This window comes from Petaurus breviceps, unplaced genomic scaffold (genome assembly GCF_028583685.1).
Source record: "Petaurus breviceps papuanus isolate PSGF00001 unplaced genomic scaffold, PetGlider_PUasm1.0 76, whole genome shotgun sequence".
In the NCBI taxonomy this organism is placed as follows: Eukaryota; Metazoa; Chordata; class Mammalia; order Diprotodontia; family Petauridae; genus Petaurus; species Petaurus breviceps.
This window is the reverse complement of record NW_027186473.1, coordinates 24,278,922-24,293,261: the sequence shown is the minus strand read 5'-3', so window position 1 is coordinate 24,293,261 and position 14,340 is coordinate 24,278,922. Positions and strand designations below refer to the sequence as shown.

General features: G+C 33.6%; 1 protein-coding gene across 4 annotated transcripts in view; it reads left to right on the top strand.

Moving 5' to 3' along the window:
- Positions 1-14,340, top strand: part of EPHA5 (EPH receptor A5) — a 520,714-nt gene that overhangs the window by 88,307 nt on the left and 418,067 nt on the right. The gene's annotated exons all lie outside the window — the stretch shown is intronic.

Here is a 14,340-nt window from a genome sequence, read left to right as displayed (position 1 = left end):
TTAACATGTTCCATTTTTTATAGATATCTGAGCAAAGCAGTGATGTAAATAATTTATTTTTGTTCATTTATTTGTCTGTTATGGGTGGTGTGATACCCTATTCATAATAATAAATGCAAGAGTCTTATAATAGGAATTAAGGCTACATTCTGCCACCAGAGATGAGGAAAACACAAGCCAGCACATTTGGGGCATATTAGTTACAGTGTATGAATTGCTGCACAAATGAACTGTGTCAGCAACACTGTACTAGGAAGCCAAAAAGAAAGTACTTTGATAGAAAAGGACCAGCCAGAAAAAATCTACAATGTGATGATCAGAGAAAGGGTCATTAGCTCTGAAAATATTGCTCCCTATTCTGTGGAGAGTCAATTATTGACAATTTTTCAGATCTTCAAATGAGAAATGGAATTTAATTTGGATTAATAAGATAAGGTTAAAAAAAACATTTCTTTGCCAATAAGAGATACTTAGTTCATTTTTGGAAACATGCTTTTTTGATGATTTGGAAGCTTTTTTTTTCTTGCCCCACAGTGTTGTTGTTTTTTTTTTTCTTTTTTTCTCTTTTTGGTTTTCTTTACTGCTGCCTCATGCCCCTGCCCCTGTATTAGGGACCCAGAACCTAATACAACTGATATATCTATTATAAGAAACTAATTAAAAGAAATTCCACTGCCTATTCTTTCCCCCTGATATTGGCATTTTTCATTTTGGCCAACTGACTATTTCACTGAAGGTAAAATCTGTAAGAGGGAACAAGTTCATTAGGACTCAATTATTTTATCTATAAAAGGGAATTTGTGACAATAGATTTAAATGTATAACCACCCATTGATTGGACGTTAAGTCTTGCACAGTACATTTGGTATACTTCCATGTGGACTATTTTCTATGAAAAGAATCAAAGATAAATTTGCAAAAGGCAAACCTCAGAGTAGTAAGAATAGGTGATTTTTCTTAAAACATGCATACATGCATATGTACATATATAATATATATTGCACATACATATAATATATTATAAATCTATACATACATATATAAATTTGGAACCTTTCAATTTATATATATGTATAATATTAATATATTAATTAACTGTCCTTTTTAATGGTAATGAAGATTGGAACTAGCACAGAAAAATAAGTAAATGTGCCTACAGATAACCCAGATAGTATATTCCAGCTATTTATTTTCAACTTTTTTTTCCCCTACAAAATTGTTTACTAACATTGCTTATGGTAATGGTTATTGAATTTTTTTCTGAGTTTCCCTATTTCAGAGATTTGCATTTCATCTTTCCTTTCTCCCCCAATCTGATAACTACTGCATTTAGACAGAAGAAGAGAAGGGGACTGGCAACCTTTCAGGAGGGACACGCATCTTGCCATCACTAGGACTAGTGTCTTCTGGGGAAACGAGCAGAAACTGATTCCCACTTAGCGATGTTAGAAGAAAACCATCGTCTGCACCTTAGAGGAGGATCTCTTTCTTCCTGGGGCTAAATATCCACAATTCATGTAACTGATTCTCATTTGCTTCAAGCTGAATGTTCATCATCTTTACTTATCTTTCTCAAGTTATATAGCATATTGATGTGGTGTGCCTAGAAATGAGCTCAGTAACACCAGTATAGTCTGGGAAAGGTGATCTCTCAGGGACTGTCACATCTTAAATCCATATGGTTTTTTTTTTCTGCTTCTCTTAATACAGCCTAAGATAGCATTCATTTATTTGACTGCCATATCACATTGGTTCACATTGAGCTTGCCAGCTATACTCACTCACATGTAGGATGTAGGCACATGCATGTACTGCACATATATGTGCATGTATGTGTCCACACATGCACACAGATGTATCGCATGTATGTATATTCATGCACTCATATATACATAAGTATGCATATGTATGTACATTCATTCCTATTAAATTTCATCTTTAAATAGATTCAGCCTATTCTTCCAGCATATAAAGATGTTTTTGAATCCTGACTTTGTTATCTGTTTTTTTCGCTATCACTCTGAGCTTTTGGTCATCTGACACAAGAACAGCATGAGAGACTTTTTCAAATGCTTTGCTAAATATAAGGAAAATATATCTTTACTATTCCCCTAATTTTCCACTTGAGCAACCCTGTTAAAAAAAATGAGGATTACTCTGGAATAACCATTCTCCACACTGCTACTAAAACAATGGCCTTAGAGAATATGTCCAAAAAATTTAGCTAATGGGATAGCTAGGTGGTACAGTGAATAGAGCACTGACCCTGGAGTCAAGAGGACCTTAGTTCAAATCCTACCTCAGACACTTAACACTTACTAGTCTTACGATCTTGGCCACTCACTTAACCCCAACTGAAATCTGGCCTCAAGACACTCAACACTTACTAGCCTTGCGATCTTGGGCCAGTCACTTAACCCCAACTGCCCCTCCAAAAAGCAAAAAGTAAAAAAAAAAAAGTAATTCCTATTTCCCCCTTATGATAGCTTCTTATCATATTGTCAATCATACCCAAAGTCACTGCCCTCAACTCCAAGTTCCTTTGTCAGGCTTTTTAGATAGCCTCAAATACTGTGTTTCTCATTTCTATCTAGGTTCACCTAATTTTGTAGTCAATATGTTGGATATAACTTTTATATAGATATTCTGCCATCAAAACCTGTCTCTTTTAATGACTAAGTTACTCACCTGTTTCTTCTTTATCTTGTTTTTTTATATCATTTATCTTATTTATCTAATTTATATATCATCTTATTTATCTATTTATTTATCTATATATCTTCTATTTCCCATCTGTCTCTTTCATTTTTGCCGTTTGTTTCCATAAGATTCTCAACTGATACTATTCTAGTGACATCTATTGAAGGTAGATATTTTGACCATGGATGGAATATGAGGCTATTTATACTCGAGTTATGGTTTTACTTTTAATACTATAAAAGGCTGTGGAGAACCCTGCCTGCAAAGAGAGGATTCTGGGAAGATGGGGTAGTAGGTCAGAAAATTTCAAACTCTCAAGATCTTCCTCCACAAAAAAAAATTAAATAGTACCTCTGGGTGAACACAGAGCCGTGAAGAGAGAGAGAAGGGGACGGGGGGGAACCAAGGATGGCGTGGTTTCCTTGAAAAAGGAAAGATTGGGGTAGAACTGAGTATGATATGACTTCAAAAAGTAAAACCGTTGAAGAATAGCTAAAAGAGGAATTATCTTATGCAAATAAGGTGCAAGAGGAAGAAGTGGTATACAGGAATTAGATAGGGGAGGTAGACTATTAGTTCTGGAAACCTACTTTATTCAGGAATGGGTTTAAGAGGGAGAAATACATATACATTTAGAAGAATATAAAAATCCTCTAAATTTAGAAAGAAATAGAACTCTAAGGGGATAGGGAGGGGAGAGAGGATAGAGGAGGGATTTTTAGAGGGGAGGGTGAGGGACTAGATTGAAAGGGGGGTATAGAAGGGTCTTTAGATTTAGGGAAATGGGAGGATAACAGAGAGATTACTGGAGTGGGGGTAGGTTAAGTAATAGGAGGTCAAGGCAGAAGGTAAAAGTAAAGTTGAGAAGTTAGAAGAGACAGAAAAAAAGAGATATGCACAAACATAAAAACAAGATTAGGAGTAGAATCTGTTAAGAAAAGTATGTGTGTGTGTGTGTGTGTGTGTCTGTGTAAAACCTATATATAATTATATCCATGCTCAATTGTAGCCTTGGGGTCGGGGTGGCAGGCAAGGGGGAGAAAAAAAAACAAAGTAAAGTATATAGCAGAGAACAAAAGAAAACCTACAAGGAAGCAAAGAAAAGATGGACAGCTTTCAATGTAACATACAGTATATAATATATAGGCTTTCTTGAAATCATAAATTATTACCATATCTCTGGATCCTCTCCTATGTTCTGCTGTGCACATGACACGTATTTTTTTCCTTTTGTCTTTTATATTTAATTTTAATGTTCCTTTTTATTTTCTTATATATTTGTTTTAGCAATTTTCTAAAAATAAGAAAAAAAAACTAACCCTGCCCTCAAAGAGGCAGTATACATTAAGCAGGAGAGAAGACATTCTCTAACCCCATATATTAAATGTGGAAATTAAATTAAATGTGAAAATTCTTTGAACAATCTTCATTCAACATCCATGTAACCCCTAATCTTTGACTTCTCAAGTAAGGTAAAAACATAATCTTCTGTATTGATTATCTGTATTTACCTTACATTCATTTATTGTGACTGCTTACTGTGCTTGTATATAAGGGTGGTTTATATTTTAAACTGTAAATGTAGTTCAAACTGCAAATGTAAACTAAAAATTGAAAATTGATTGTCCTGGTATAATTCTTTCCATTCATCCCTGAAAGGGTGCTAAAGGCAAGTAGGCATTTGGTATGTGTTTTTAGTGGGAATGATGAGCATGTAAAACTAAATATTGCTGAGTGAGCTTGATCAACTATAATCAGGTATTGCTTTCCACCTGCCATTAACTAACCTAAAGCAAAAATCCTCAGAGGGAATATAGAAATGCCATGCGAAATGGGGGAGGATAACTGATTTAAAAAGAAAGGGAAGAGAACTAAATATGTTTATACCATAATTTACCCTTCCAGCTATAGTGAAGTTGCTGAAAAATAGATGTTTTCCTTAAATACAATCCACTTAACATCCGTTTTGACAGAACTAAGGAAATAACAGTCTGAGGAAGCATTTATTTAATTTGTAGAGAAAGTTATTAGTGGCCATTTTTCAATCATTTTTTATGAACAGAGTATGTTTATTTGTCCATTTATACACATACATATGCACTTGTGTATATATATATATATATATATATATATATACATATATGGGGGGGATATGTCGAGTGGGGTAATATGTTATAGTTTTTTTCATTGAACCAATGCAGTATGAAGAATTTACATACCCAACCACAACCACCAACAGCAACAACAGTAAAAAGTAAAATTGTGTAGTACTCACAACATCCTTTCTTTACCAAGAGGTATCTATACTTTTATATTTCTATTTTGAATTTTTTTCAAGTTTTTTTTTTTTTAGTTTCTTGTGGAGTACTTTAAAGTGTGATGGTGATGAAATTTGAAATGGATGGATTTTCTGAAGCATACATGACCATTGCTCCTCTCTTATTTCTCTTCCCTCTTTTCTTTCCTGCCCCAGTGAGGGAAGCAGTGAGTATCAAAAAATAAAACAGTTGTTCTCTATAGGAGCCCTGGCTATTGACAGTACACATGGCATTGACTTTAGATGGCCTCTCTTTCCCTGAATATCATTAATGCAGCTCACGGCAACTGGCCTGAGAGGACTTCAGTGTTTATTATGGGAATATAATCATTTAAGCCTGAATAAGCTTCAAAGCCTTAATGTGGCTGTTTGGCCAACAAAAATGAGATGTAAATTTGTGCTGAATAGCCACTGATTACAGGAAGATGATTAATGCAAGATCTGAAATTGATTTATGGGCCCAGTTGTCAAGTCCTAAACCACAAGTGTAATATTATCTGTGTGAAATTTTTAGGACAGATTAAAGACCAAGGAGCTTAGGCAAAAACTTTATCCTTGGCAAGGTCTTGCAAATTGTATAGGCTTTCTGTATTCTAGACTTGCAAATAGTATATAGCAACATTTTTGGTTTTTGCTAGAGTAGCATATAGTATAATTGTATCTGCTTTGCCCAAAACATTGAGAACTAAAGGTTAATCTACTTTATTTTCATTAAATGTATTCCTTAGTGAAGTAGCTCTTTTGCATTTACTACAAACATTTAAACTGCTTTAAGAAAAAGTCCTGTCAGAAATTACTTGAAGTAGTACCTAGCAATTAGTAAGTATTTATTGTTAAGAAAATTAACAGTATCAGTTTTAAAATTCAATTGTGTGTGTGTGTGTGTGTGTGTGTGTGGATAGAGACAGAGAGATCTACAAAAACATCACAATGAATGTGAGCATTTTAGTGTCTATATATACAGTGATGCCCAGATGTGCAGAAAAGTTTATTGTTCTTAATGCCTACTTAGAATAAATAAATGGATACCTTTCATAAGATATACAATTGATTTCCTAAAAGAGATAACGTAGGTGCATTTAAAGGTTTAGTAGTGAACTGTAAATGATAGCATTATAATTCACCACAAATGTACCCTGAAGAGAGCTTGGAAATTCTTCAGTTGTCTGTCGATCTAATTGATAAAATGGCCATCATTTGGGTTCCATCAACAAATAAAACTTTTTCTTTTGAGAGGAGAAGGTCAGGGCAATGGGGATTAAGTGATTTACCCAAGGTCACACGGCTAGTTTTTTGTTAAGTGTTTGAAGCCGAATTTAAACACAGGTCCTCCTGACTCCAGGACTGGTGTTCTATTCACTGCATCACCTAGCTGCCCCTACAGATAAAACTTTTATAGAGTATATACTGTGTCCCAGGTCATGTACGGGATGTTGATACACAGATTTCATGCTCCAAAGAAGCATCCAGGTCAATCCTCAAATATTGCATATTCTTCTATCACTTTCCTTATACAAAAAATCCTGTAGTACATTTCCACAAAGCAGGAACAAACAAAACTAAGATCCAAATTAGAAAAGACCCATAATAAATTATGAAAAGAATTTTGTTAATTCTAGCTTATCATATTTCTTTTTATTAGCAGGGAATTAATAATTCACATTTACAATAAAAAAAAAAGAAATACAGATCACTTTAATACAATTATGCTATTGATAAGGGCTCAGTTGACTTCAACCCATTTTCCCCCTTTTTATATGTGCTGATGCTAGGCATGTTAGAGTTTTAATGGTTAAATGGATTGAGTACTGAAATTGGAGTAAAAAAGGGTTGAGTTCAAATTCTGTCGGGGACACTTAATTGATGTTTGATCCTTGGCAAGTCACTTAAGCTCTCAGTTTGAGTTACCTCATTTATAAATGAAGATAGAATTAGCAACTAATTCATTAGGTCATTGTGAGGATTGAATGATATATGTAAAGTGCTTTGCAAAACTTAACTACAAAGCATGTATTCATGTGTGCATGTATATGTGTGTGTTTGTGTATGTTTATATGTATGCACATATGCAATATGTTATTCTTGTTATTATAATATTGTTGATGTCCTGATGTAATTTAGAGTCCAATATACATTACATATCCAGTTTTGCTTTTTTCAACATATCTTTATTAACCAAAAATCACTGGGCTACAGTTCTGGGAATATAAAAGATAAAAAATAAAACAGACCTTGCCCCGCCAAAAAACCAACCACATTACATTCTATTGGGGGGCAATATATACATAAATCAGCAAATATAAAACAGTGCCTAATCAGTCCAAAAAGAAGAACATTGACAACTGTCATAATTAACTAACTAAAATGTACAACAACAGAAGGGGATTCAAGGAAGGTTCAATTTAGGAAACGACATTTAAATTGGGATTTAAAGGATGGCTAAGAATTAAAGGAGGGAAAATGAGATCTAGGACATCCTACGTATAGGGAACAGTAGACTTTATATGCAAAGGCATAGAGTTAAAGAAGGGCAGGGGTGTTTATTGGATGGAAGTATCAGTTTAGCTGACTCATTAAATATATAAAAGGAAATAATGATGTAATGCTGGAAAATGTTTCACAAATTTGTAAGATAACATTGAAAAATGTAGTGTAGAACCACATCTTGGACAGATTTAAAGTCTAAGCAAAGGAGCTTGAAATTTACATGGTATGCAACAAAGAGACAATGAAAATTTTTCATTAAAGGAGTGACATGTTTTGATATTGTGTGGGGAAATTGCTACACTGAAAATGACCAAATACACATATATTTAAAGGTATACCTTCTGATTTGATTGAAAAATTAGAACATAATTTCTTAAAGTATGTTTAAGGAAAAAGGGCAGAATTTAATCTTTTTTTTTCATTTGTTGAATGCAAATATACAAGCTAAATCTTTTTCTTAAAAAATAAAATTCTGATAAATAACAAATCCCTGGAGCATACTCATTGTTCACTATTATTAGATTAAATTTTTAAATTTTTTTAGAAATTAGAATCTTTTCTTTTTAGACATATTATGGATATGAGGATATTTTCATAACTGAAACCAGCTCATTTAATCTTGACTGGGATTTTTATTTTTCATTATGTAAAGTATAGCATTAGTATTTCAGAGGTATAGTTACTGAAGATTGCTTTAAACACAGTAGAGATTTGGGGGAAAATTACCTTTTGGTAAGGCATGATTAATATGTATAAAATTCTAAATGCTCATTGAAATATATTTTGAGAATATGCATGTAATTCCACAAATTTTGCTCTCATCTTTTCTTGACTGATTTTACTTCTATTCTCAATTGGATTTGAGTCCACAACTTTGTAGTATTCTCCTGTTTATAAAGTCATCAACTTCAGTTCTATTTCACATAGTGACAATTAATTGAGTATTTAAAATAACTTTAATAGAAGCATCTGATCACTTAAGCTTATACTGGACTTCTTCTTGTTATGTGTTTTGAGAAAAAAAATTGTGCAAGGACTTTAACAACAGGATTCATGTTCTGATAGCAGTTCTTTAAAACTAGTTAACAAAACTTATTTTTCTCAAAATCCACTTCCATTATATGAAATTGGCTACTATGAAAATAATGGTATTAATTAAACAGATAAGTTGTGAGTACTCAGAAAAGAAAGAGTAGGTTTTTTATTTTTTGCAGGGGGGAAGGCAGGGCAATTGGGTTAAGTGACTTGCCCAAGGTCACATGTCTAGTAAGTATTAAGTGTCTAAGGCTGGATTTGAACTCAGGTCCTCCTGACCCCAGAGCTGGTACTCCACTCACTGCACCTCCTAGCCACCCTAACAGCTGTAGGTTTTAAAGAAGATATAATACCAGAGTAATTTGATTTTATATTTTTTGCAGAATTACTAAAATGTTAAACATGATACCATAAACATCTTTGTTGTTGTTTAGTCATTTTCAGTTCTGCTCAACTCTTAATGGGCTTGTCTTGGCAAAGATGCTGGAGTGACTTGCCTTTTCCAGTTCATTATACAGATGAAGAAACTGAGGCAAATAGAGTTAACTGACTTCTCCAGGGTCACACAGCTAGTGTCTGAAGGTATATTTGAACTCATGAAGATGTGTTTTCCTGACTTCAAGTCCAGCGCTCTATTTATTGAGCCAAGCTTGAACTCAGAAAGATAAGTCTTCCTGACTCTAGACTCTGTCCTCTATCTATTTGCTGTGCATTAACAGTATACTTGTATAACCATTTTTATTTTTTTTTTCTCATTGAACTATGGCATATGTGTATGTGTGAGTGTCTGTGTATGCATGTGTGTTTAATGAGAAAGATTATTATGGTGTACTTGTGGAAAAGACGGGAATATGCAAGCTCAATGATGCATAATGAGATCTGACTTTATAAGTAGTTGAATGACTCCTTAACCCCAAAGTTTTGAATAATACATCTCCCTTAACCTGTACAGAGGCTTCTAAAAGTTTGACAGTGGGTTGTATCCTTAATTTCTTAATTTTGAAGAATACTCTTCAATTTTGTGGATAACATGTGGGGGGCAAATAGATATTATGATCAACATTAAAGTCAAAAGTTAAAAATATGTTTTCTAGGAATGGAACATTAATACAATCATAAGAAAACAATAGAGACAAAGCAGGGAAAACCTTACACTTGGGTTCAGAAACTCAGCCATAATACGTACTTCACAGTTCATATGAAATAGTCATGAGAATTTAAGTATAATGAAAGTTCAACATGAGCAAACAATATGAGATGGCTGAAAAGTTAGAGAGCATTTTAGACTCTAAAGCAGAAATGTATGTTTAATCACTGAGTCTCAGTGTCCTGTAAAATAAGAGGCATTGTAATAGATGTCCTTCCTTTTTTTTTTCTCCACTCTGATGGTTGATAATTCTATATAAATATAGTGTAATCATAGACCGCATTAATGGAAATATAATATCTAGAGAGATAATAGCTTCATTATGCCTTGCCTTGCTTAGGGTTGTAAGGATGGGTTTTGCTCAGTTTTAGATAAAAAATTTTAGAAGGCTTATGTATAAGTTGAAGGGGATTGTAGAAGTTGCCAAGGGGATAATAATAAAGTAGGCTTGACACAGTATCCTATTAGTTTTAGTTGAGTTAACTGGGGGGTGGGGTTAACCTGTAAAAAAGAAGAGAGAGAGCATGATATCTATCTTAAAATATATGAATGATTATCCCATAAAAAATTAACTTGATTTGTTCTGTTCAGGCCTGGTGATAAATTGAAGGAGAGTTGAGCTCAATATAAGGAAGTATTGTTGCATAATTAGAATTGTCCAAAAATTGAATGGACTTTGAAAGTACTTAGTCAAATGCCATGTGACAACTTAAGAGGAATCTTTTGGATGAAACTGATACGTCAATGAGAAATTTTAGTAGATCACTTTTGAACATGAAGGTTCTCTGGCACTATTCAGCAATGTGATATTCTCAGTGTATTTTATCAGTTGTTCATAAAAAAAAAAACAAAATTTCGGTGATTTCTGTAGTTCAATGGAATTTGTGTAGTATGTAATATTAATAGGGTCCAAGTTGTATAGGTTTTCCCCTCCTCAAATTATATTTATATGTCAGCATTACATATTCCCCACTATCACAAAATAGCAGTGTTTCAAGAAACCTTATGAGCCATTTGGTCTAATGGAAATGCAAGCAAAGACCTTTCTCCATCATACATAATAAGTGTCCATTTAACTTTTTCTCAGACTCATTTTACTTGGGGACAGCTTAAATTGTGAGGAAGTTTTGCTTCTAATAAACTGGAATTTACCCTTTGTTCCTTGTGGTGCCCTAAGTGCCAACACAGAAAAAATTATATTGCATCTATTATGCAATTATATATTACAAATGATTATACTGTTTTATTCTTCAGACTAAACATTACTTGTTCCTTTATTTTTGTTGTTATTCATTCATTTCAGTCACTTCTGACTCTTTGTGACCCCAGTTTGAGAACAGATTTAAACTCAGGAAGATGAGTATTCTACCTCCAGATCTGGTACACTATTGACTGCGCCACCTAGGTGCCCAGTTCTTTTATGTGATCTTCCTTGTAAAAGTACATATTGTTTTGTAGAGTGAGAGTAACTGCCTCCTATTTTCTTCTTCTGTGTATTCCCTTCTCATTTCTGAGAAATGTGGAGAATAGAAAACTACCAGGCCAAACTAGGCTCTTCCTTCTGGCCAGCTCAGAGTCAAGACTTTCCCTTCAAGTGCCTGCCTCCTCTCCATCCCATATAGTAAAATCTTCTATAAGAGGAACAAGACCTAGGTTTTCTCTCTTTCCATCTCTCAAGTCAGTTGAAGAATTAGATCAACTGTAATTTATTATAGCAACAGGCCATGTCCCAGATGCCGATGTATTCCCTTCCCTTCTACTGTAGATAGTTTAAAGTACACATTATTAATACTGGTTATTAATTAAATTATTTAGATTTACCATGACCTGTAGCTGATGGCACAGTCAATAAAGCCCTAGACCTGGACTTTGTAAGATTTGATTTCAAATCTGGTCACAGATACCTGCTAACTCCATGATCCTGGACAAGCCACTAAACTTCTGTTTGCTATCGTTTTCTTAACTATAAAAAGGGGGTGATGATAATAGTGCCTACTTCACAGTGCTCTTGTGAGGACTGGTTGAGATAATATTTGGGGGAAAAAGCACTCGGCATAGTTCCTTGTATATAGTAGGCACTATATAAATGTTTATTCTTCTTGCATCCCTTAGATAAAAAAAAAAATTCTTGTAATAGTCGGTCAGAGACAGGGAATCCTTATCCTACCTTAAATATTGTATAAATATCCCTTATTCACTATATAACTGTTTAACTTCTCTATTCAAAGACAATGTAAATATGCACAGGGGGCAGGTTCAGGGTTTACTATAACCTTACGTGGTCACAGAAGGTCAATATAAAAGGGAAAAAGTAGTGTACAGCAAAGAAACAACTCAGAAATGGGTATCAGATGACACCCAGTCATGGGGAAGGAAAGTAGAAGAATAAGTCGAAATAAGGAAAAATAGGTTTTTTTTCTTTATTTCTTAAAAGGTAGACACCCACCAGACTACTTTTTCCACAAAACTTCATTTTAGACATTTTAATTCTTCAGAATTTAGAAGACTTCTATACTCTTTTATATATATACATATATATATATATGTATGTATATGTGTGTCTCTGTGTGTGTATTTTTCCCTCTCATACCCATTCCCAATGAAAGTAGGTTACCAGAACTACCAGACCTCCTCCCTCATCTAATTCCTATATATCAATTCTTCCTCTTGCACCTCAGTTGTATAAAATAATTACTCTTTTTAGCTGTTCCTAAATGGAACTTTTTAAAGTCAGATCATGCCCAGGTTTTTCCCAGTCTTTCTTATGAACTACCCAATTATTAATAAGAATCTTAGACATAAATTTTATATTTTGCATATGTAAAAATTAAAGAATCTGTCCTTATGGATCCCTTGAAATCAGTCTTTGTTTTGTACATTATATTTCTGTTGGTTCTTATATGTCAAAGCGTCTTTTAAGTTCAGGATTTTTTTTAACAAAATCTTGAAAATTTGAGAGTTTATCAAATATTCACTTTTTTTGTTCAAGAAAACAGTAACTTTGAAGAGTATGATATTTTTGGCCAGAGTCCCAGTTCTTTTACTCGTTGTTATGTTGTGTTCCAAGACCTGCAGTCCTTTAGTGTTTCTGCTTCTAGGTCTTGTGTAATTCTAATTGTGGCACCATTATATTTAAATTGTTTTAATCTTGATGCTTTTAATAGTACTGGGGATTTCAGAATTTGACTGTGATATTCCTATTTGTTTTCCTCATAGGATCTGTTTTAAGTGGTGATTGATGAATTTTTTTTTTCCATTTCTACTCCCTCCCTGCCCCATTCTAATGCTTCAGGACAATTTAATTACTTCTTTATTATTGTATCATTATTATTTTATCAAGATTATTTTTTATTGTAGCTTTAAGTTAGTCCAATTATTTTTATAGATTCTCTTCTTGATCTATTCTCCAAATCTGTTGTTTTTCTTATAAGGTGTTTCACTTTCTCTTCTATTTTTTCATTATTCATATTTTGTTTAATCATTTCTTAATCTCTTATAATTTCACTGGCTTACCTTTGTCCAACTCTAATTTTTAAGGTTTCATTTTCTTCCTTAAGATTCTGAATCTCCTTTTCTAGTTGGTTGACTTTCCTTTCATATGCTTCTTGTTTTTCTTGGATTATTCTTATCTTCTTTTTTAGTTTTTCTTCCATCTCTGTCATTTGATTTTTAAAGTCTTTTTAAAGGTCTTCTATAAATTCTTTATGGGCAGGTGACCATTTAACATTACTCTTTGGAGGTTTCTTTACTTCTGTTTCCGCTTCTGAAGATGAGCTCCGGTCATCTCTTTTCCCATAATAGGTTTCTATAGTTGAATTCGTTCTCCTTTGCCTGTGCATGTGTGCATGTGTTCATGTGTGCGTGCGTGTGTGTGTGTGTGTGTGTGTGTATGGTATGTTTAGCTAGTTCTTGCACTCTAACTTGCTCCATGGGGAAGCTAATCAGCTGCTGGTTATTCTTACATGAAATGAACTTAAGTAACTTCACCATTCTTGTTGACTTTATGTGGACACTCTCAGGTAAAACTACTACTGCTGCTGCTACAACTACTACTACTACTATTGCTACTACTAGTACTACTACTAATCTAGTATTAGTATGTATAGCACCTTAAGATTTGCAAAGCCTTTTACTATGTTAATTTATTTGATCTTCACAACAACCTTGTGAGGTGTTATTATTATAGCTGTTTCACAGATGAGGAAATGAGGCAAAGGTTAAGTGATTTGATAAAGGTCACACAAATAGTAAATGCCTAAGAGACAAAATATGAATTATGATCTTCATGATTCCTGAGTTATATACATTGCACCACTCAGTTATATCAATGCCTTCCTCTAATGGTGAGGCCAGAATGGAGCCAGAAACAGCTGGGCCATTGGCAAAGAATTTCCCACAATCTAGATGCAGAACATTCCCTTAATGTTCTACTAACCCTGACAAAGGAGGAGCTACAATTAATGTGGTGTTACCTGTTCTTCATGAAACCAAGTATTTTTGGAGATCAATAATAATCCATTTCTTTAAATATATATAGTATATATGTATGTAGATAGGTAGAGAGATAGATATGTAGATAGATAGATAGGTAGATAGATAGATAGATAGATAGATAGATAGATAGATAGATAGATAGATAGATAGATAGATAGAT